Source organism: Protopterus annectens, chromosome 8.part0 (assembly GCF_019279795.1).
Source record: "Protopterus annectens isolate FY-2018-M chromosome 8.part0, PAN1.0, whole genome shotgun sequence".
NCBI classification, from domain to species: Eukaryota; Metazoa; Chordata; order Ceratodontiformes; family Protopteridae; genus Protopterus; species Protopterus annectens.
The window spans coordinates 1,765,427,173-1,765,454,367 of NC_056741.1; positions in this window are offsets into that span (position 1 = coordinate 1,765,427,173).

Consider the following 27,195-nt stretch of genomic DNA (forward strand, 5'->3'; position numbering starts at 1 on the left):
TGGGCAGCTATGTATGGGGCGTAATTTTTTTGTGGGAACAGAGTGCCCTTTTTTTATTTTTTTTTCAGGTGAGAGTGGAATGTGAGGTGCAGGAAGTAGGTATATTTGGGAAGGTAGGTTGGGGAGGTTAACAGAAAAGACAAACAAGATGCATACAGGGGTGGAGTATGACACGTGGGGGGGTAAACACAATTGACGGAGATGGATGTTTGGATATCGCAAGCCCATGAGCCCACAGATGGCAACAGTGGAACTGAGATCCCCACCCATGGGCAGTTACCACTGCTCCTTCACAGGCCAGGCCAGGGCTGTGCTGGGGGCTGGATAGGATGGGCAGGCACACCTGTGAGTTGCGCCACTCTCGCCTCAAGCTGGCATAGGGGATCAGTCACAGAACGTCTGATCTCACTACGCACCACAGACCGGACCATATGGAGGGTGAGTGGAGGCTCTCCTCTGGCCACGCTTGCAGAGGGGGACGAGCCCCATCCCCTTCAGCGCTTCCACCTGAAGGTGGCACGGGGCCACCGGAGGAGGAGGTCCCGGCCTGGGCACTGGTGCCAGGTGCACTCGCCAGCTGAGGTGGGAGAGGTGGGTCCGCTGGAACTCGCCTTCCTTCTTGTCCTATGTTTATCAGTATTTTATGGTATTTTGGGTTAGTAACAAACAACACTATTCAAAATTAGTTGTAACAGCATGCATCAGTATTCCCATTAACCAAACACACATGAATTCCAAACATTGAGCAGCAAGCATAGCAAATGCATATTTAGAACAACAGTGGACATTCCAACAGCATGCAGGGTTGATTGGTGGCAACAGGCCATCAGGTTTGGATATGTGAACAGGGCACATGCATCAACGTACATGCAGATATGTATAAACCAACAGGACAAATATCCATGGAAATTAATTGTGAATACACATACCCAGTTTGGTGTGGAATGGCATAATTTGTGAAAATAGGGTAGGGTGGAGAAATATTACATTAACAACTTAAACTACCTATACATATACTGTACATTCCTAGTAGATGCAGATATATATCCCCTACATGTATTAGTACAGTTTCCTGTATGTAACCTTAGGAATGTTGGTGATGGGGATGTTACTGCTACATTAATATACATTCCATTTTTATTCATACATGTTCATATCTGGCTGTGTTCAGGTAAAGCATCCTGCTACATTTGATTTATTTAGGTCTAGACAACTGTGGATGTTCAGCATTTCATACAACCATACTATCTCCATAATGCAAGGGTACAGCAACATATACAAATTGTGGGACAGACACAGTCCAGGTTCTGTACTTTATTAAAGACATTTCACTCTTTGGTTGTGGCTGTCTCATTCATTTCATCATGTAGTGAATGCAGTATACCTTTATTTCAGATTTGTTACAGCTTTCTTGGTAGCTTCATACTCTCTTTCCCACACTCTTTCACTCATTTTATATTTACATTTCAGGATGGTACTTAATTCTAGTCTTTATTAACATTTATTACTGGGTTACAACAATCCTTTCCAGTTGACTCACTTATTTCATATGGCAAAATTTACAAGGATGTATTCGACAGTTGTCTCTCCTTTGTTGATTGATTACAACACTCATTTTCAGGCTGAAGCAGTTATCTGATATTACAATACAGGTGGGAACTGTATTTGAGACTTGTTTAATCTTTATTACTGGATTGCAATACTCTTTTCCAGGCTGCATCACTTATCTAATCTTGCAATAATAGCAGAATCTTTCTTCTAGGCTTATTTGACCTTTATTACTGGGTTACAACACTGAACCCTTTTACAAGCTGTCCCACTTACATTCTATAACAACACCAGCAGAATAATTACTAACCTGCCTGGTGGCACAACCTCGACAGCCTATCAGCATAGGCTTGCCGATTCGCAGAACGAACACCTGCAGCTGTAATATAAATGAAGGAATATTGTAACATACCTATCCATACTATAGGCTAGGATAGCATTTCTTACATATTAATTACATGGATACTTACTCAGTAGTGGGGCATTGGGCATTTGGCGGGCCTCCTGGATACATCGGTTCAGTTGGTCCTGCTTTCATCGCTTCAGGTCTGCATGGTGGTGACAGACCTGTTCACCAGTCCTCGGAATGCCTGTGGCACTGGTGAGATCATGTGCCAACCGGTTCCACGCCTCTGCCTTATACGCTCCCCATTGAACCTGGCCCTGCATGAGTTGCGCTTCATGATCATGGACTAGGAGCCAAACCATATATTTTGACTCCTCAACACCCCACCTTTGTGCTCTAAAGCGATTTCCCTCTCATGCACCTGCAATCCTGACTGCAAATGGGTACCACAATCAGTTATGGTGTGTATTCCCACCTATGGTGCTTATATATGCCGGTTTTCTCGCACTTATCTGTGATTGGCCATTTTGGATATTTCTCTTCTTACAGCAAACCTGCTTTGTCATGGTTATATTTTCATTCATTCCTATATGTATGGTAATACTGCATTTCTCTGTACAACTGTTATGGCTTAGTGGTTTAGTACTTTGACTATGGTGCACACTATCCCGGGTTCGATCCTTGCCATTGCTTTTTTATTTTACTACTGTATAGACAGGCTAGTAGGTGTGTCTGTGTGTAAAGGCGACTTTGCTACAGCTTGCCCAACGTTGCCTGACGGTAAGCTGGTTGGCACGCTGCGCAGCTCCACGCAAATGGCTTACGTGGGGTAATGCGGTATTTACCCATAAGCACTCATATTAAGCTTGATAATGCACTGCCCAGCTACAGGCACTGATATTAAGCTTATTAAAGTGCTGCTCAGCTATGGGCACTCATATTAAGCTTGTTAAAGCGCTGCTCAGCTACGGGCACTCATATTATGCTTGTTAAAGCGCTGCTCAGCTACGGGCACTCATATTAAGCTTGTTAAAGTGCTGCTAAGCTATGGGCAATTATGATCCTTTTTATATATATGTTCAGAAATACATGGGCCATTTCATTACATTTTACTTAAATTAAATTTATATATATCAGGGAATTGTTTCATACTTATTTAAAGAAAATGGAGGGAGATGTTGAGGGGCTCGAACCATGACTACCTATTTTTTGGGCAATGTCTCTACCACTACGCTATTGCTACTTTGCTTAATTTGCATATGTAGATCTTATATGCTTTTCAATGTCATATCTGCTAACTGTGGTTGAGCGAAGGGCATACCCGCGCAAACGAGCGCAAATGCGGGCAAACATTTTGGGAATTAAAAAAAAAAGGAAACTGTTATTTTTACATTTTACATATTTTCAGTAGGGTTTAGTCTGTGGGAATGTGTGGTGTTGTGTTTCTTGACATTTCAGCGGACTCGCTCGTGGGTGTTTACTTTCAGGACTCTGACTCTTCTAGGGGCATGTCCCTTTGCTGTACTCGGCAATCGGACACGCCCCCTACTTTCCTACACGGACCGTGTTAGACTTGGGTATGATTCAGCATGCCCTCATGAATATGCATGGCATGCTGACGTCATACCGTTCAACTGCAGCCTCCGAGTAAGACATATTAAGTCTTACATGGAGGTTTCATGAATCCGGCCCACTATCTTAAATCAATCCTCCCACTGTCCTGCCCTCAAGTACCTCATCACTCCCTACTCTCCTAAGCGTAACATACAAAGAACAGACCTACAACTCTTAGACATCTACAATTCCAATAAAAATATTGGCAAAGTTTAATACAGCATCTCCGTCTCCAATAACTGGAACAAACTTCACCTTTCTCTAAGAACAAACAGCAACTTCCTTAACTTCAAAGAGCTTCTAAATAACTTATTTACTAATTCCTGTCCTTCTCCCACTCTCACCTAAACTACACCCTCTCCTCTTCCCCTTCCTGTCTCAGCTCTCACACTTTACCACAACTACTCATTAAAGGTCATTATGATATTCTACCAACGTTGAATTTCTCTCTGATGGTAATTGTTACATAGAATCTAACTTTTTATATAATATTTTATATACTTAATATGTACTATAGCTTTTTAAACCCTCAATATTACTCTTATATTCTAACATGTTCATTTATAAGTTGTATTCTGTTTCTCCTGTGTATATACATTTGTATGTTAATTTTGTATAATGTTTTGTTTTTGTATTTGTTTATCTGTGGAGCTTTTCTCCTCAATTCTCTGCTGAAAAAGGGCTCTGTTATCCAGTTGGACTAACCCAGTTAACAAATTTCAAATAAATAAATAAACTGTGTCAAATGCCTTGGCCAGATCAAGGTAGGTGGTATGCACTGTTTTACCCTCATCCATGGCCTTAATGGTTTTCTCAAAGATATCCTCAGGGTTCAGTAGGCATGACCTGCCCTTGAAAATGTCAGACTGGCTCAGACCTAGTGTTTGGAGGTTTCCTATGTCATTATTTATCAGGCCCATAATTATTATTTCCTTGGCCTTACATATAAGACTAGTCAAACTTATGACTCTTATATGAAGACATTAGGGGATTCAGAAAGAACCCCTCCACTGACAAGAATTGTGGCTAAAAGAAGCTGTTTTTATCATGTGGACAAATGCTATTCAGAGGCACATAAGCATAAGCCCTAATGAAGAAAAAACATATTATCAGCTAATATGCATATCTCTGGATCACCCTAAGCTATCATGATTACAAATCAGCACTTTCCTGCAGTAGTTAACACTAGCAACCCATGCATGGTTGGTACAGGCAATCCTCTCATTCACTTTCACATGCACACACACGCACGCACACACACACACACACACACACACACACACACACACACACACACACACACACACAAATGCGCACACACACACACATGTGCGTGAGCACACACACACACACACACACACACACACACACACACACACACACACACACACACACACACACACACACACACATACACACACACACACACACACACACACACACACACACACACACACACACACACACACACACACATGCAACCCTTACATACCTGGGTTGACAGAACATTCCTGGTGCCTCTTATTTATTTATTTATTTTTGTCTCTTGCATTGTAAATTATGGATCATTGCACTTAGCCAATAATGCCATACATTAGAGTTGCATTTTCCTTAATGTTCATAAAGTGCATTGTGATGATAGACCTGTTGTTGTGTTAACTTTTTAAGTGATTCTGGGATATATCTAAATAATTCTCCACTTCTAGTGTTTATACTGGCTTAGTTCTGAGGCCTCCCCACACCCATCCCTGGAAACTGTTGGATCCTGATCTTACATTATGCTCCTACTGTTGACTCTTAGAAATATCCTGCCCCTTGTTATTCACAGACTGTTCCAGTCATTGAATAATACCAGAAATTAGAGTTCTATACTTATTAAGTGACAAAAATTTGCTATACTAACTGACCTGTTAGTGGAGTGTCTTCAGGCAGATGCTTCTGGTGTCAAGGATACTTTTTATTTGCAAGGACTTATGCAATGCTTTATATTTTTAGTTTATCCTTTTGTTGACCAGGTTAGTCTCACTAGTCTAGCAGCCTCTTTTCAGGGGAGATGGAAGATGGTATTTATACTTCTAGGAGAATTTTGGTCAGGGCATTGAGGAACATAGGTTCATAGGTTCATAGGTTGGTACTAGGCTATCGGCCCTAGGGCCTATACAAGCCTAGCCATAACAATTCCCTGGATATTTCTTCACACAATATTTACTTTGCTGGACCCCTGTCTAGCAGGGTGACTGATGTGATCCCCAGGGTGAATTTCCTATCTCCTATCCATTGTCAAGGTTCCTTTTGAAGAGCACCAAGGAGGCGCTCTGCTTGACATGTATGGGCAGTCTTTTCCAGAGTATGGGGGAAGTCTCTGGGTCAGGAACCTATCCCTCCAGTATGTTTTGTTCATTGTGATGCTAAGGTTCAGATCCCTGGAGTGTGTGGCTCTGAGGGATTGGGATTTCTTTAAATGGAGCATGTTCAACAGCTCAGGGTTTGACATGGCCTTGTATGTTAAGCAGAGATCATGTCTGAGTAGACGATATGCCACAGAGTATAGCTGGAGTTAACATCCCCAGCTCGTTTTAGTAGTAGCCTTGGTGTCAAGGAGTGCTGCAGAAGAGTATCACAGAATGTGTGACAGATGAGGGTACAGTATTTGTGCTTTAAGACATGATGTAAAAAGTTATACCTGGTGTCTAGTGTTCCCCCGTCCCTGCATCTTTCATGTTTCAAAACTTTGTTCTCTGCATTTTTGACTGCCTTACAGACATAATGTATAGAGTTTCCTTGGTGTTTAGTCACCCCAGTGTTGCAGGATTTGGTCATTAGTCTAGCAGAGTGATACAGCCAAACACACACACACACACACACACACACACACACACACACACACACACACACACACACAAACACACACACCTACCCACTAACTAATCACCCCTACTCCCAACTCCAAGCCAAACATACATTCACACATACAGCTACACACACATACACACACAAACATGCATACACATTCACATAGACACTCTCACACACACACATATGGACACAGCACACACACACACACACACACACACACACACACACACACACACACACACACACACACACACACACACACACACACACACACACACACACACACACACAAAACCTACCCTTCCTACCTACTAACTAACCACCCCTACTGCAAACTCCCAGGCAAACACACAGTCACACATATAGCCACACACACATACACACACACACACACACACACACACACACACACACACACACACACACACACACACACACACACACGCACACACATACATACACCTAACCTATCCTACCTACCCAATAACTAACCACCCCTACTGCAAACACACACACACACACACACACACACACACACATGCATACATGCACACATGCAAGCACACACACGCGCAAGTACACACACACACACACACACACACACACACACACACACATAGACACACACACACACACACACACCCTACTAAACTCTCTGACACGTATCTGTAACTCAGTGGGTGAGCACACACTTTTGGCCATGTTCATTAACACAGAAGGCAATTTTAATTTATGCAGCCATGCAATTCCCTTTGCTTGTTTGCTTTAACAGGGCCAGTTGTTGTAACTTACTCAGTCAAATCTCTCAACTGCAAAAATGCCTTACGGCAGGTACTTCCTGGAGAAAGTATAGCTAACTAGCATAGGTTGCTTCCCTGCAATGCCTCATTAGCTTTTCCAGTAAGCCAGAGAGAGAACACACTGCAGTGCTCATGTCTTTGTGTTACAGCATCATGGGATGGCTGTCTCTGAACTGAAAATGGTTACAGCAACATGGACACTAGGTGTACACCTCACTGTAACCTCATTGTATCCTTTCTGAATTTGGTCAAAAGAATAGATATTTCTGCAACTCAGCAAACAAAAAAAAAAAATTAAAAAAATAAATAAATAAATAAAAAGCACAATTATTTGTTAGTGTTGAATGTTTGTATGCATATGCTATGTACATCCATATTAAACTGCTAAAACTGTTGCATTACATAAGAAGAAAATAAAGGAATGCAGGTTAACACTCAGTTTTATTATATTAAAAGAATAAATGGCAATTTAATAATCTGACATTGAGGTGGGGTGTCATTACTAATGTTTACATTCATTTTAGGATCTCCTTAATCAAGTTACTTAACTTAAAAATGCCATGGAGCCAACATGGATTTGGTTGAACAGCTAATCACTCCAATAAATAGCCAGGGGAAATAAATATCAAAAATTTATGCCAGCAAAGCTCAGCAGTTATGGATAACAGACCAAGGCTACAGGATGTCTTCAATACTTTCTACTCCAGCTTCATGGCATGTATGATGTTGTGGAAAGCAAGCCTGGACTAATTCCCATTCTCTTTGCCACAGACACTCACGTCAAATGGATTAAGACAGGAGTTTAGTTACTGATTTGTTTTCTGCTACTTGTGCTGTGTTTGTAGAGTTAACTAGGTACAGGAGGAAGACCCGAGGAGCAGGGAAAAGTGTTGTATTAAGAAGTACACAACACGAATCCTGCCAGCTAGTGTTATCAGAGTTCTGAATTGTGCTTCAGTCTGCACAAGCCACATTTTTTGGAAGGAAATGGACCCCTTTGATACAGAGAGTGAAGCCTTTTTGGAACTTTTATTTGAATTCTTGTGTGAGTGTCTGTGGCAAGTTTTAAAGTTGGGTTACTAGTTTTTGTAATTCTGGTCGCTGCTTTTTGGTCTGCTGATTCAACATATTTAAAGGTAATTTTCAGTTTAAAACATGCATGTGTATATAAGCATGCATACATGTATGTACAAATTTATGTTTATTTTGCATTTATATTACCCTGTCGTACGACATAAATAGCGAACGCTATTTCATCGTACCTAAAATATCGAAACCACAAAATATCAAACACACTGAACAGCAAATTTTTGCCCGGGGAAAAATTTGCTGTTCCAAAACACATACACACAACGTAATCACACCAAAATAAATAAACCACACACATACACTTAACAAAACCATAATTCTAACCCTACACTACTACTTATCCACTCACCTTAACCCAAGCTTAACCTTAAAGCCCCTAACTACCGCACACTCACCTTACCCGCTCCCTAACCCTAAAGCCCCTAAATACCACACACTCACCTTACCCACTCCCTAACCTTAATGTCCCTAACTATCGCACACTCACCTTACTCCGATCTGTTCCCGTAACCTTGGTTTGCATACTTAACTTAATCCAGACCGTAACCTTCCCACCACAGTAGATTTAAATAGAGAAGCCATGGAACGGACAACCAAAATCTTACCCTAGGTAAGATTTTGAAGTTCCGTGGCTTTGCTCTTTTGAGTTTTTGACAAAAATGGATCAATATTACAGCATTCAAAGTTTTGAAACTTCGATGCTATAATATAGACCCTTTATTTTTAATTGTTTAAGATAAATAGAGCAGGAATGGCAGACCCATTTTCAAATGTAACCTGTTATATAGTAAAAGGAAGCACTATTGAAGATGTACATGTTGGCATGGGTAGTAACTTGATGCTGCTTAAACTACAATGGATATGACTGTCCAGACAACAGTAATGGCAATGAAAACAAAATCAAATATTAATCTTGACACTGCATCAAGAAAGATAATGTGTGCTAAAGTAGAGACTAATACACTGACATATGTGCTGAGAACAGAAGGTGTGAACTAGCATGTCTTTAGGGGTAAAGGCATACCTAGGATGGGGTGAGGGGGTCAGCAGCCATCTGCAAGGTGTCAGTGTGTACAATATGGAGATGCTGATCAGGTGGTAATGTTGTGCAATATGGAGATGCTGATCAGGTGGTAATGTTGTGCAATATGGAGATGCTGATCAGGTGGTAGTGACTCCTGTGTACTAATGAAATGCTGATCAGGTGGTAATGAATGCTGTGCCATATCCAGATGCTAATCAGGTGGTAATATAACTCTGGCATTCATAAAATAATTATTTGCAATGATAACTGAGGAGTGGTATTAAGACTGTAGAGAGCCACTTGTCCCATTTGTAGAAAGTAATTTCTTTTTTCCCCTCTAGCTAATGAGGAGGGCAACTGCATAAGGCAATCCCTGTGTTATGATAACACTCAAGATCTGGTGTTAATTAAGTAACAGTGTCTTAACTTCTGACAGTGGGTGTGAGTATGTGCAAATGCTGGGAGTAAAGATTGAAAAGACTTTGGGGTAGCATTCCAGGAAGTATATCACTGCCTAAATGTTAAGAGTGGGTAACTATGGAGCCAGTTGGGAGAGTGGCTCTTTATGCAAAGAGAAGTAGGTTAGCCTTACTTTTAGTGGCACAATGACGTTCCCTGCTTCAAGCATTCATTATAAATCTAGTGAGTTTGTGTGTCACATACATTCTTTGGTGTTTGGTGGAAAAGCCAAATGCTAAAGCTGCATAGTTTTGGAAGAGCAGTGTAGTTAAGCTTTTCAGATGTTCTGAGGTGTTTTGCATTATGTTTTGAAGCTCAGACCTAGTCACCCAAACCTGTTTTTTTGAGCCAGTGATGTACATTAAGTCCAATGATAAAGTTAAAGTAATGGTCAAGTTGAATATTATGAGGACAAGATAACAGGACTATAAAACTAGAGCAATGAGAAGACAGCAATGAAGTTGAAGTAAAATTAATTAATAAAAGTGGTAAACAGAATGACATACCAGAACTGATCAGTGGGTTATGCAGTCTTAGCCATATAGCATGGAACAGAGCTCGGTTTGCTTGGCTGTGTTGTAGCATTTTCCTTGGTGGGTTGGAAATCAAGCAAGTGCAGTATCTTTTTGGGATACTTTTCATGGCTCCTGTGGCTGCTGACTCTTTAGCTGCCACCACTGTGTTAACCTGTTCTCCATCACCTGGGTGAGAATACCTTGGCATGGCTTTCAGTTAGACAGCCATGAGGATATTTTGTGCATTCACTGGCATAGTAATAACAAGGTATGCTTCAGCCCTACATCCACCCTGCTTATGCGTGATGTCCATTACTGAGGGAGCCACTATGTGCAGCCCAAACTACTGCACTTTCCTGCACAGCCCCAGTGAAGGCAGATAGCAGCTTGGCAGCTAGATGCCCCCCCCCCGGATCATCCTTACACTGCCACCCATCTTGTGAAGAAATTTAGCAATGAGTATGTCAGTCTGCTCCCTCCTTTCTCTGTGCAGGTACTGTATGTCTACCTCTCCTACAACTGTTACAACAGGAACCCAACCTGCTAATTTAACTCCAGGTCAGGCTTTATTTCACTTTGACAATGGAGTGTCAACCTTTACATGTATAACCATACAAAGCAGTAAGTTGTGTTGATTTACTGACTCAGAGGTCTTTATGAAGTCTGTAACATAATGCCATCAGTCTAGCTTTATCAACAATACATAGCATTTTGTCAGTTTGAGATAAAATTGCAGAGAAAGTACAGTACCCCTTGTAGAAGCCATGCAATTGCATAGAAATAAGTGAGGAAGGTAGTAGTTCAGATAAACAGAAAATGGAAGGCAAAACTTTGCTAACTGGCCTAATCAATAACTTTTAAAACCTCAGTAAATGGCACATAAAAGTTAAACAAATGTAAAGTAAAACAAACTACGAAACAATCAAATTAGAAAAAAAAAAAACTGCAAATGTGCAAACCTTACGTGAAACTTTCTAAAATAGTCCTGCACCACAAGCAGTCATAGATCAGGGGTAGCTCCAAAAATTTAAAATATTTTCCTGTTCTATTGGCCTTAAATAAAAAAAAGCTACATCTTCTTTATTCCTCCTGCAAATCATCTAGATCTAAACCATTTTTGCTAAGTGACTAAAAACAAAACTTTGCTAACTGCCTCTAACTCAAAGAAAAAGCAATGAGGAAATCTTAAATGAAGAATTCCAAAATAGTCACACACCAGCAGTAACAGATCAGTGGCAGTACGCAAAATTAAAACCTGTTGTGCTGACTATAAATAAAATAATAAAAAAAATGCTACTTCTCAGCTCCTCCCAGAAATCAACTAGACTAAGCACAGTATTCAGAAAGGGTTAAAGTGGCAGTAAGCCCTATGATGAGTGGCCAGCCCCTCAAAGTAATCTTTTCAAATTTACAAACACACCCACTTCCAGGACTATTCATGGTCAAAAGAATCACTGCAGTGGGCCTTCCCACTGGCCAGACTGTAGGATGAGATATCCCAGATGAGTAGCTAATGCAAATTAGCCATGTGCTGTCCCCTGGAAATGTATGTGTTAAGTGATTTGCTCTGACAATTGATTCACAGAATCCTTCATCTACATAAATTAGCATAGGCCATAAAAATTAACACTGCCAAAAGGCAGATGTCACCCACTGAAGACTGTATTCAGCATAGAGAGATATAAGAGTTTAAGAATATGTGTGTGTGTGTGTGTGTGTGTGTGTGTGTGTGTGTGTGTGTGTGTGTGTGTGTGTGTGTGTGTGTGTGTGTGTGTGTGTGTGTCTGTGAATAGCTATGGGACAGGTCTGTGATGTTCAGTGAATATCTGTCTGCTAGTATGAAAGTCTGCGAGTGTGTGTGTGTGTGTGTGCGCGCGCGCGCGTGTGTGTCTGTGTGTAAGTGTGTGTGTGAAAAAGGGTGTGCCTGTGCTAACTCGAAGCATGGGCTAACATTAACTGTGCAAAGGTATGCAAATTAGCCAATAATGAGGTCTTACTCATTTTGGTTAACTCTCCCTCTGAATCACATTTTACATAGCTGCATAAATTTACCTACCTGTGCTAGATGGTTTACATGAGCATTAGGGATTCTTTCTGAATCCAAGAGTTAATCTCTTTGTAGACAGAGAAAGTAAAACAAACATTTGCTGATTGTACCTAACAAAAAAATCTTTACAACTCCTAGAAAAAATAAATTAAAACAATTTTAAAATGAAACAAACTGCAATAAAAAGACAAAGAGAGTAGAAACAATGTAAACATGCAAAGTTTCTATAAAAAATACCAAAAAAATCATGCAACATAACCAGCAGTCATAGACAAGTGTCAATTCCCAAAGATGAGGAAAAAACTAAATAACAAATAAAGATTTCCTTCCAGTGAAAGGGAACCATACACAACACACAGAAAAACCTATCTATAGCTAATCTGGCACATGATTAACTACTAGGAAATATAATCTAAAAATAATGACAGTCAGTGAGCAGAAATCACAAATGAATGAAAACACTTCTGTATCATAATATTCAAATCCCCACATACGCTTCAATGTCAAACACAGACTACATGCCATTCAAATTACAATGTACAATGCAAGACACTTTAATAAATGCAAAACACATTCAATAATATAAATTATATATATATATATATATATATATATATATATATATATATATATATATATATATATATAGATTGATATATATGGATCCCCTTCACATGGTCGACATTTCAAAATGATGACTTTCGTATGACTAAGACCATAGAATGGCCATTTGAAATGTCGACCATGTGTGGAATGGAAAGATTTTCATTTACATTAATTTACAGCAGCTCCAGAAATTGGAATACTCACAAGCATTGAAGCCCTTTCTTCAAGAAATACTCACAAACATAAGGTTTTATATATCTATATATATATATATATATATATATATATATATATATATATATATATATATGTATATCAAATCCCTTTATAAATGATAGAGATGAAGGAAATTTGTGCCAAGTTATTTTTTTTCATCTGCTTTAAACCAGCTACCTGAATCAGAGCTGATGACAGAAGAATGCAAAAGATGCCATAGAAGAGCAAATTCAGGGTGCTTGAAACCTGCATAGATACCCATTGAAATATGCTGTAGAAGATCCTACTGGAAGCTAAATCATTAAAAGTAGTAGCAGATGACAGGCAGATACAGATATTGCATATGAATGATAAAATGGAAATGGAATAATGATAAAATGGAACAATAGCACAGAACACAGCAGGACCATCAATTTTTACTCATGAAAAATGGACCAAAAATATGAGGCAAAATCTGGACTTTCTGTAAACATCTGTACAGTTCAAAGGTATATGTGCTTCTAAGGCATTCCATGCCTATCACCCCAGGCTTCATTAATTGCACTGCTCTGTCTGTCTTGGTTTCTATACCATAGAGTTATACTGGTCAAACCAATTTTTTGTACACATTACTTTTAAGCTTCTTTGGTATTCTTCATTAAGTCTAGACCTAGCAATCTGTGCCAGTTAATTTCAGTATCTCTGATTCTAGCTTTGACATCCTCATTTATTTTTGCCTTCTTCTGAACCATCTTTTACAGCTACTTGAAGTTGTTAACCCATTCCACTATTTTCCCTGTCTTAATTTTCAGCTTCTTCTGATTTTCCTATTTGCTGCCATGACAGCTTTATCAGTCTGAACTCTGTACATGTGTCATTTGTTCCTTGTGTATAGCTTGCAGTATGTTTCTGGGACTCCAAAGTGTTGCAGAATTGCCCAAATCAGCTTTCTTGTGTTCTTTATGCATGCTTTCTCTACATCTAGAAATGTCTGGTTGAACTTTCCTGATCTGAATCTGAAGTGCTCATCTCCCATCTTATTTTCTGCTCCTGTCTGCATTCACTTATCAGTCACATTCTCCAGCACATGCATGCCATGTGACATGTGTTTGATGCTTCTGTACTGTTCAGAGTTGTGAATATTCTCTTTGGTCTTGCACACATTGGCACCAGAATGCTTATGCCTAAGTCATGTGGGATGCAGCTTTCTCTCCATACCATGATAACTACACTCAGGAGACATTTCTTCCCTAAGACACCTAACATCTTCATCGGTTCTCCCATGATTTAAGCTGAGGTTGCTGCTTTCTCTGACTTAATTTTCCTTAATTTTGCTCTTATTTTTCTAGGGTATGTTCTTCTTTTTCTTCATCTTCTTTGTTCTGTGCATGGAATAGTACAACTTCTGTATGGTTTTCTTGATTCAGAAGCTAGTCTTTCTGATTGTCTGCCTTTGATGTCCTCTGGACTGATGAGCAAATTGTTGCTGGCCTCCATATTAAATGATATCTGATTACTGTTATCTTTAGCTTACTAACTTTGGCTTTCAACCTATTAAAGCTTATTTGTGCCATCTGCTGAGTCCCTTTTCAGAAGAAGGTAGAGTTTCTCTGGAACTTTGTTCTTTGCTATTGTGATTGCTCTCTTAGCCTCGTTGTTAGACAATATTCATTCAGTAAAATGAGACTGTTTATTCAAAGCTTGAAACATTCACAAAGCAGGGTTATTCTGTCCAGCTCAAGTATTCACTGGCATTATGTGCACTAAGAAGGTCCAGAAATTCTATTTTGACTTGCCTACAGAGATTCAGGTCTTTCTGGATGGGGGCACACAGGGTCAATTTGGAATGCGACCTTCAAGCAGTGAAACACATACAGTGACTGATAATCTCAAAATAAAGCTAAACTACTCATTAAAATATAGAAATACCTATTTGTTAGCCAGGTAGGCCCATTAAGAACACAGTCAGTCCCTTTTCGTGTGTGACCCAGGAGCAATGTCTGGTTAAGTTACTTGCTCAAGGTAACACAGTAGATAAAAACAGGTCTGAAACATTGTACCACAGGAGCTATAATTCACTGCTTTAACTCTCTTCACCAACTACCATTAAGAAGCCTGACAAAGAAACCAGTGGCAAAGAAAGCAGAGGGTTTGAAGCCTCCATACTCTTTGTTAAGAACTATGCCAACACTGCTGAAAACAAGTTGACTCCTAGAGTTTACACCACAAAGAAAGAATCAGTTTGCCCCATTGGAAGAAGAAGATGAAGGTTCCTAACTAGAGGAAATAATGAACTTCAGATCCCTGGTCCCTATTGTGAATGAACTTAAGCTACATGAAAAATAATATGAACTAATAATAACTGTAGTTACAGTCCCAGATAATGTACTACCAACATGAGTGTTTTTTTTTAACATAAACTGTTAAATGATTATGCTTGACATATACAGAGGTTGGAACTTTTTTTTACCTCTGGAGAATATCCATAGTTATTTTACATGCATAATATGAAAATACAGGGTGATTAAAAATAATTGCTCACCATAATAATAATAATAATAATAACACAACCAGTTTCTGATCTAGATGCCCACATTCCATTTCTTTTTTAAGTTTTTACAAAAATTTAACTTTCCCATCTGGTCTGGCAGTTGATAGTCTTATCTCTGAATCAATTAATATTATAAGAGATACATGTACCAAAAGTTCTCTTATTTGTCCATCTTTTTATTCTGCCTCTAGATCCTTTATTTTGAAAAAAATATCTCAGCACCTAAAGACTACTGGTATAAAAATATAGTAACAAACAAGCCAAAAACTCAAAAAGCCAAGTAAAATATCCCAAAGGCAGTCAATGAATGTAAAAACAGCTTGAAGAATTAATGTAGACTGTATACAAGTACTGAAAAGGTGCAATCACTACTTTAATACATAAAACAATAAAAATAGTATTGTTTTATGTATTAAAGTGTTGCTTGCATCTTTTGAGTACTTGCATATAGTCTACAGTCATTCTTCAAGCTGTTTTTTACATTTGTTGACTGCCTTTGGGATTTTTTACTTGGTCTTATAAAATATAATAGCTTATATATGTCTGTAACTGCCTTCTGTGTGATAATGATTTATCTTCTTGGTCTCAGTTTTGCTTTACATCAATTATTATTGAAAATACAAGCCTTGGATTATATATCAAATTATAAGTTAAACTTTGATAAGTCTGCTTTAATTCCCCTAAACCTGAATATTAACCTTTCTGGCGCAGTGGCTGCATAACAATTAACAGTTTTGCTAAACAAGATTAAATATCTCAATGCTAAATATAAATATAATCTAAACAAGTTTATTTATTATAACTGAAAATGTATTCTTAATAAAGTAAGTGCTGATCTGGGATATTGAGATAAACCCCGGGATTCATGAAGCTCGGCGCAAGGCCGGTGTAAGGCTTGCGCCGGCAGTGCCATGAATAATCGGCGTAGCAGCGCCATATGCATAGTAATGAGTGCGCGCCGCAACCACAGACACGTGCGGAGGGCACGTGAGAGAGCCCAAGTAGGATGCGTCCGGAGGCGTGGCCAAGCCGGCAGGCGATGAGCAACCTAAAGTGCTGACTGCCACAGGCCGCCTGCAATAGTAACCGCACCAGCCACGGCCCGTGGATAATGAAACGTACGCAGACTATGCAACATAGTACCTGTTCACACAAAACAGAGAACCAAACATTAACCCACGAAGTCCAAAGTGTACCTGTCCAAGGAACAAAGGATATGCATAATACCGTGTCCGTCCCGCAATGCACTGTCAGTGGGCATACACCCAGTGAAGGTGTACCGCAGCATGTCAGCGTGCCGCAACCACATAGAAGTAGCGACATGGGCATGGTCACCAGCAGTAGTGAGAGTACACAGCCGGGTAGCCGTGTCGATATAACAATAAGAAGGAAACAAGATACCCTAAACACAGGCAAACATGTGTATAGCAACATGTACTACACCCAGCAACGTGCTCGTCGCATACACATAGGACGGCGTATGCCTAAGCGTAATATCCAGAAGCGGAACTCATGCATGCAAGTGTAATACACAACAGCCCCATCATAGCATGTAACCCGCACCCATGTACGACCGTGCACCCAACCCAGCTAGCAGCCTTGCGCAGCTACACACCTACACACAATGGGCATACCTGAAATGTAGTAAGAAGTATTGTCCAAGGCAGTGCCACGCGGGCAAATATGTACCCCACATGTTAACATCCCACCACAGGTACAGATATCCAAATGGCTGCATGTGAATGTGTCGGCAGAATGTGTACATCCCGCATGTGGTATGGACCTGTCGAAACCCCATAGGCGTGCACACGCCACGGTGCCCATAACTGTACACATCTGGACAAGGCGGCATGTTCAGCCACTGTACCGATGATTAGCTATGCAGACATGTCAAACACAACACATATGGCGGAACATCTGCCCACCAAGCAGGACACCCCAACAGGGTGCCACAGGCACAGAAGGGGAAGGTGGTACATCACACGTGGAGAGTAGCATCGCCGGACGGGCAAACACCCACGGCCAATGCAAAGGACGGAATAACATGTATATGCCTGGATGGATGGGTATGTCATAGCATGGGAATAGGCCAAGCTTTCCACCATAATAGCCATGCGTACCAGATACAAACAGCCAGTAACACGCAGTAGTAATGCAGGAAGGCATACACGACTGTGGGAATAGCACAGGACATATGGCACGTGCCAAGTGTAGATGCATGACACAAATGTCCAGGATGGGGCCCCCTGCAAAGAGGAACATGTGCCAACCCCACCTCCCACAGATGTACCGGCAGTGAAAACACATGCCAAATACACACCAACACTACCGTCCATCTCACGACAGCAACGGAGGCTGGTCAAAGACCACCATGACGCATCCACAAACAGGAACACGTGGGACCGTTGCCTTAACACCCCCCCTCAGGCCAAAGAAAAATAGAATGGACATATGCATGTAATGCTGTGAAGGATGTGTGGTAGTCCTCAGTATCACAGAGGTAGGTACACAGATACACTGTAATCAACTGTGACGTATGTGCACTGTAGACAGCATACCTGCAGGTAATATATAGTTCAATCACGTGCCACAGAAATATACACACAAGAATGATGATAGGGGATAGACAAGTGTGAATGGGACAAACTATGAACATAGGTTCATAGGTCCATAGGTACAGAGTAGGCTATCTACCCAAGGGCAGCCACAACCCTAGGCCACAGTTATGTAACCTTTGCCAACCCTCCAGTCTGGAGATAAAATGCCTATTATATTGCTGTACCTCTGTCAAGCAGTGACAATGATGTAATCCCTGGGGTATATGTGCAATCCCCCATCCAATGGACAATATCCCCCTCGAACAAGGCTAGCAAGGTTCTCTGCCTCACATGTACTGTGATGTTGTTCCACAGCATAGTGAGTGTCTGGGTGATGTATGTGTCACTCCAGCACATGCTATTAATGACCGTGTCAAGGTTCACGTCACCTGCCCTTGTGGTTCTGAGGGATGTAGATCCAGTAGGTGAAGCATAGTCATCAAATATGTGTCGACATGGCCTCGTATGTCAGGCACAGGTCACCACTGAACAAGTGGTATGTGACTGAATGGAGCAGGAGTCCTTACAGTGGGGCAGCACAACACAAATCCCTGACACCCTGCATCTGTCTGACGATGAACCTATGGGGCCTTCCCAGCTGCTGTAGGTGTCGGGTCAGATACCTTCCGAACTGGGCAATGTACTCAATCATAGGTCTAATGAGTAATGAGTACAAGGAGACAATGACCTACCCTGATCTAGATGTGAATCTCTGCACGATCAGGTGGGCAATGTAGAAGTCCTACCGAACCACGATAGCAACGTGTGTGTCGAACTTATGGTGACTGACAACCTGGGTCCCCAGATCCCTGGTAATTCCCCCCGTGATCAGTGGACTGCCACCCATATGGCGGACAGGGGTGACCTTGTTCTTTCCGATGGGTATGACTATGCATAACCTGGCATTTAGCTGTAGGCCATGTCCCTGACAGCAGATATCCATATCTGTGAGGCCCCTTTGAAGGATATCTGTGTCAGATGTCCGTCCCACTATGGCACCCGGTTCGCAGTCATCTACAAACAATGTCAGCCCTAACCCCGCTGTGTGTGCTTGTACTTTGGAAATGTAGATGTAGAAAAAGAGTGGCCCCAGGCAGAGCCCCGTGGGACACCGCCTGTGACAGGCAGTAAGTCTGACATGCTGCCAGCAACTATGACCGCGTGGGTTGTGTCACCTAGCCAGTTTGTAACCCATCCCGCGATGTACATGTTCACATCCAAGCCGATGATTTTATCAATGATACCCGAGGGGGGTATAGTGTTGAAGGCCTTTGCCAGGTCGAGGTAGGCTGTATGGACTGCATGACCCTCATCAATGGCCTCGGCGACTGTCCCTAAATCGTCAACCAGGTTTTAAACGCATGATCTGCCCCTGACCAAGCCAAACTGGGTTGGATGCAAAGTATGTAGGTACCCTAAGTCATCATCTATGGGCTGCAGTATGATCCTTCCCCATGTCTTTCCAGATAAGGAATCTCATGCTAATGGGACGGTAATAACCAGGGTCAGTGGAGGCACTGCCCCTGTGAAGTGGGACTACAGTCGCCGTGCGCCACAACTTGGGTACGTTACCCGAGGTGAAGCTAAGATCAAACAGCTGTCCTAACTATGGATCTAATTCCTCAATGAGATCGCGGAGTACACAGTCGGGACACCAGCTGGTCCCATGGATGCTGTGTTCACTACCTTGGAGAGAGCATGTCCCACCTGTGCGTTACAGAACATTCGGGGGCCACAATCCGTTGGTACAGACATCTCTCCATGTGGGGGGGAGGGGGTGGAGATGTCTTCCCCGAACCTGTCAGCCAGTATGTTGGCAATGTGTGTATGGTCAGTACACTTCACATCATTGTGAACCCAGTCAGAGCATATCTGGGAGTTACCTCCCAGGTGTCCAGCATAGCTAATGAAGGCCGTATGATTGTCTGTCGAGTCCTTGGAGATATATCTGTGGAACCTGCCCCGGATTATGTCATGAGAGCTTGTAGCTCTTCACATATAATGCGCAAGGGTGTCATACCTCACAAGAAGTCTGCTCTGTCTTGTAGTAGCCACTTCCTCTCGTTGCACAGCTTGGGTATGGCTGGGGTACACCACACTGGATGCTTGGCATTGGTACAAAGAACCACAGTTGGGTAAGGGAATGCCTGATCCATGCATTCCTGTAGGTGCCGGTAGAAGGCATATGTAAGTGATGCAGTGGCTTGAGTAATGTTGACCACTGGCTAAGGGTCCTTACAGGAGACCACAGTAGTGTTCAGAATTGTGAATTCGGCCTTTGAGAAAGCCATGTGTATGGTAACCAGCACCACCCACAGCATTGTATGTCAATAGCAGAAGCTATTGTCCAAATAACATAAGATCAAACTTCATTATTAAAATATGATTATTATTCATTTAGTGATATGTTTCTGCTAATTACATTCACAAATGCCCGGTAAGACCGGGCCAAAATGCTCGTGATCTACCTGTTATGGTGGTGTCATTCTGACAAGAAAGTGGCGATACTTCTCTACTGGGACCTCTGGTGATTATTTAAAGCAGTTGTTAACCTGCATCATTGGATGTACACCATTTGGTCTCGGTTTTGGAAAACCTGGTTTACGTAGCACTACACACTATGGGTAGTCAAGCAGACATCTGCGAATGGGGAACATACAGCAGCAGTCAAAACCACTGGCCACATGGACACAGTCCGACAAGTTCTACACTTTACATATGCACATTGGTGTCCATTGTAGGACCCAAAAATTGTCCCGTACGGAATACCATCCAGCCTTCATTGTCCAACCAGGAGAAGCGACAGTCATGACCACGGCACAGCTAGACATATGCACCACCAGCGTGTTTAATGTTGATGACAAGTGTCCATGAAATGTAGGATATATGAACAGAAAACCCCAGACTGTCGAGTCCATAGAAGTTCGTCCACATCCCAGTCCCGCACACATGAAGGATGTGTAATGGGTACTGTCAAGGGTTTCAGCAATGGGATCGTGGGTATGCAGAAATGGGGCTCGGTGTTGTTTGGCAGATAATCCATTGTCCCGCCCCGTGGGAGGGATGTGGGTGTAGCACATGCCCCACTCCCCACTAATAATGCAAAGCATCCACCGGATATTGCTAAATGCAGGTGTGAAATGTGTACAGCCCTATACCAGTGTCCAGTAGGCATTTCCCATGGATGGACAAGCGTACGAGCAAGATGGCACCCATAACTGCAAACCTGGTGGAAGTACACAACTGCAGTAAGGCATAACACAGGAAATACAGATAGGGACTACAGTAGACACACCCCATAGAAATCCAGACCGCCGTGCGACTACCGTCATACACAGCACTCAATCTGCCAGCAGGAGAATGGGGATCACTCGCTACCATACTGCGGAACAAATGGGTGACCTGAGGAACACATATTAATGGCACACCAACAATGTCAACTATGAAGGTCATAAAATGGTTAAACAATGGCATTCACACTGATAAAGAACATCTGTCAATGAATAAACAGGGATCTACATGTTTTGCTGGTGTTATTATGACAATATAGTGGCGGATATTTCCTATTGGGCCTTCTGAGGTTTATTGAAAGCAGTCGCTAACCTTCATCCGTGGATGGACACCATTTGTATTCAGTTATGAAACATCTGGTTTCCGTAGCACTGCATAATATGGGTAGTCAAACAGACAACCCCGATCGGGGAACATACAGCTGCAGTCAAAACCACTGTCCAGATGGACACAGTACAACAAGTTCTACACTTTACATATGCACATTGGTGTCCATTGTAGGAACCCAAATATTGTTCCGTACGCTATATCATCCAGCTGCTGCCATTCCACCGAGAAGAAGCGAAAGCCGTGACTACGGCACAGCTAGAGATATGCATCACCAGCGTGTTTAAGGTTGATGACAAGTGTCCATGAAATGCAGGACATATGAACAGAAATCCACAGATTGTCGAGTCCATACACGTGCGAACACATCCCAGTCCCGCACACATGAAGGATGTGTAATGGGTACTGTCGAGTGTTGCAGCCATGGGATCCTGGGTATGCAGAAATAGGGCTCGGTGTTGTATGGCAGATAATCCGTGGTCCCGCCCCGTGGGAGGGATGTGGGTATAGCACATGCCTTACCCCCCACTAATAATGCAAAACATCCACCGGAGAATGCTAAATGCAGCTGTGAAATGTGTACAGCCCTATACCAGTGTCCAGTAGGCAATTCCCATGGACGGACAAACGTACGGCCAAGATGGCACCCATAACTGCAAACCCGGTGGAATTACACAGCTGCAGTAAGGCAGAACACAGGAAATACAGTTGGGAACTACAGTGGACACTCCCCATACAAAGTCAGACCGCCGTGCGAATACCGGCGTACGCAGCACCCAATCTGCCAGCACCAAAATGGGGATTACTCGCTGCCATGCTGCGGAACAAATGGGTGACCTGTGGAACACATACTAATGGCACACCAACAACGTCAACTAGGAAGTTCAGTCAAAACCACCTGCTAGATGGACACAGTCCAACAAGTTCTACACTTTACATATGCACATTGGTGTCCATTGTAGGACCCAAAAATTGATACTTATGGAACATCATACAGCTGTAATCGTTCAACCAGAAGAAAAGTGACAGCCGTGACTATGGCACAGCTAGACATATGCACCACCAGTGTTACTAAGGTTGATGACAAGTGTCCATGAAATGCAGGACATATGGACAGAAATCCCCAGAGTTCCGAGTCCATAGAAGTGCGTCCACATCCCAGTCCCGCACACATGAAGGATGTGGAATGGGTACCGTCGAGTGTTGCAGCCATGGGATCCTGGGTATGCAGAAACAGGGCTCGGTGTTGTTTGGCAGATAATCCGTTGTCCCGCCCCGTGGGAGGGATGTGGGTGTAGCACATGCCTTACTCCCACTAATAATGCAAAGCATCCACCGGATAATGCTGAATGCAGGTGTGAAATGTGTGCAGCCCTATACCAGTGTCCAGCAGGCAATTCGCATGGATGGACAGGCGTACGACCAAGATGGCACCCATAACTGCAAACCTGGTGGAATTACAAAGCTGCAGTAAGGCATAACACAGGAAATGCAGTTGTGAACTACAGTGGACACTCCCCATACAAAGTCAGACCGCCGTGCGAATACCGGCGTACGCAGCACTCAATCTGCCAGCAACAGAATGGGGATTACTCGCTACCATGCTGCGGAACAAATGGGCGACCTGTGGAACACATACTAATGGCACACCAACAACGTCAACTAGGAAGTTCAGTCAAAACCACCCGCCAGATGGACACACTCCAACAAGTTCTACACTTTACATATGCACATAGGTGTCCATTGTAGGACCCAAAAATTGATACCTATGGAACATCATACAGCTGTTATCGTTCAACCAGAAGAAGTGACAGCCATGACTACGGCACAGCTAGACACATGCACCACCAGCATTATTAAGGTTGATGACAAGTGTCTATGAAATGCAGGACATATGGACAGAAATCCCCAGAGTTCCGAGTCCATAGAAGTGCGTCCACATCTCAGTCCCACACACATGAAGGATGTGGAATGGGTACCGTCGAGTGTTGCAGCCATGGGATCCTGGGTATGCAGAAACAGGCCTCGGTGTTGTTTGGCAGATAATCCATTGTCCCGCCCGTGGGAGGGATGTGGGTGTAGCACCTGCCTTACTCCCCACTAATAATGCAAAGCATCCACCGGATAATGCTAAATGCAGGTGTGAAATGTGTACAGCCCTATACCAGTGTCCAGTATGCAATTCTCATGGATGGACAAGCGTATGACCAAGATGGCACCCATAACTGCAAACCCGGTGGATATACAAAGCTGCAGTAAGACATAACACAGGAAATACAGTTGGGAACTACAGTGGACACTCCCCATACAAAGTCAGACCGCCGTGCGAATACCGGCGTATGCAGCACTCAATCTGCCAGCAACAAAATGGGGATCACTCGCTGCCATACCGCGGAACAAATGGGCGACCTGTGGAACACATACTAATGGCACACCAACAACGTCAACTAGGATATGTAAACTATGGCGTTCCCAACTTCCCACTTATAAAGAAAACATGCTTCAATGAATACATAGGGGATCTACATGTTCTGGTGGTGTTATGTTGACAATACAGTGACGGATATGTCCTACTGGGACGTCTGAGGTTTATTTAAAGCAGTTGCTAACCTGCATCTTTGGATGTACACCATTTGTTCTCAGTTCTAAAACACCTGGTTTACGTAGCACCATGTAATATGGGTAGTCAAACAGACATCCGCGATTGGGGAACATACAGCAGCAGTCAAAACCACTGGCCAGTTGGACAGAGTCCAGCAACATCTAACTTTACATATGCACATTGGTGTCCATTGTAGGACCCAAAAATTTATCTTAACAGAATTCCATCCAGCCGTTACCGTCCACCAGATGACGCGATAGGCGTGAGTACGGCACAGCGAGACATATGCACCACCAGCGTGTTTAAGGTTGATGACAAGTGTCCATGAAATGCAGGACATATGAACAGAAATCCCCAGATCGACGTGTCCATAGATGTGCGTCCACATCCCAGTCCCGCACATGAAGGATGTGTAATGGGTACTGTCGAGGGTTGCAGCCATGGGAACCTGGGTATGCAGAAATGGGGCTCGGTGTTGTTTGGCAGATAATCCATTGTCCCGCCCTGTGGGAGGGATGTGGGTGTAGCACATGACCTACTCCCCACTAATAATGCAAAGCATCCACCGGATAATGCTAAATGCAGGTGTGAAATGTGTACAGCCCATACCAGTGTCCAGTAGGCAATTCCCATGGATGGACAAGCCTACGACCAAGATGGCACCCATACCTGCAAGCCCGGTGGAATTACACAGCTGCAGTAAGGCATAACACAGGAAATACAGATGGGAACTACAGTAGACACTCCCCATAGAAATCCAGACCGCCGTGCGAATCCCGCCATACACAGCAAGCAATCTGCTAGCAAGAATATGGGGATCAGTCGCTTCCATACCGCGGAACATATGGGTGATCTGTGGAACACATATTAATGGCACACCAACAATGTCAACTAGGAAGGTCATAGGATGGTTAAACTATGGTGTTTCCACTTATAAAGAACATCCTTCAATGAATTAGTATGGTCTACATGTTTTGGTGGTGTTAGTTTTGACAATACAGTGGCGGATATCTCACATTGGCACTAACAGTTCAACTAATAAACTCCACAAGACCACAAAAAAGCGAGTAGGAACACAAACGGAGACAGCTTAAAAATATATAAAAAGATTTAATAATTCCAGATAAACGTAAGCGCTTTCGGCCGAACCAATGTCCAGCCTTCATCAGACAAACAGCGGGATGTTTAATGTCAAAACCTTATATATTGTTAAAAAATTATAGTACCAATCAAGAACAAGTGCATTACTTGGTTAGATGTTACCATAGTAACCTTAAAACAATATTACAATTAGATAGTATGAGACATTGTTTGATGTTACTTAAATCAAATACAAGAAGCAATGCTAAAGCATAAAGCTTACTTATTTCACATGTTGTAACATGGAATATGTTAAAAATGTTCATCAATTAATGAACGGGTTCTATACAGACCTTTTTAAATGTAAACTAATTTTAATGTATTACATTACCTTTCAAATACTAATAAATGAAATCGGACCTAATGAGAATCTGTCTATTAAATGTGTGCTCAAGTGGTTGTCACAACAGATAACAGAATTTAAACACCTTATAAGTAAATAAGAACATAGTTGCAGTCCAGCTCATTGCCCCTCAGGTCATGCTATTAGTATTTGGGAGTACACAAAACTAATTTCAAAAGGTCCGATTTCATTTATTAGTATTTGAAAGGTAATGTAATACATTAAAATTAGTTTACATTTAAAAAGGTCTGTATAGAACCCGTTCATTAATTGATGAACATTTTTAACATATTCCATGTTACAACATGTGAAATAAGTAAGCTTTATGCTTTAGCATTGCTTCTTGTATTTGATTTAAGTAACATCAAACAATGTCTCATACTATCTAATTGTAATATTGTTTTAAGGTTACTATGGTAACATCTAACCAAGTAATGCACTTGTTCTTGATTGGTACTATCATTTTTTAACAATATATAAGGTTTTGACATTAAACATCCCGCTGTTTGTCTGATGAAGGCTGGACATTGGTTCGGCCGAAAGCGCTTACGTTTATCTGGAATTATTAAATCTTTTTATATATTTTTAAGCTGTCTCCGTTTGTGTTCCTACTCGCTTTTTTTGTGGTCTTGTGGAGTTTATTAGTTGAACTGTTAGTGCGTTTGGTCGAATATGGCGAGTGGAGCTGGAGAAGCTTCACCTGTTTTGTTTACACAGCGGAATGGTACGGAAGAAGCAATGGATAATTCAAACGGCAATTTGACGACGTTGGTGGAATTGCTTTTGGGTAGAGTGGACGCCCTTACCCAGAAGGTAGATGCTATGACAGCTATACCCTTAACACAGAGAAGCGGACCTTCCATTTTGTCGCTTTCTCAACAGAACAGCAATGATTTTGTTATCCTTAATGGCCAACAACCTCCTACAGCAGAGAGAATAGTCACCGGACCTGTAACAGAGGAGGGAGTATCATCGACAATGACGGGACAACACCGTCCTGTCCCTACAGTGGCCGCAGCGTTACTAACAGGTAACACCTCTGTTAATTCTTGTACAGGTGTGAATGACAATAATGATGTGAACTCTAATAACCAAGGTATTCCTACTACGGCTAAATTCTTGTTAAACAACAACTTTTTCAGTCAAGGGTTCAATGTGTATGCTGAACCCACCACTACACAAGTTCCCGGAGGCAATATTTTGGCTGAAAGAATTGAGGAATTTGACAATAAATTATTCAAGTGT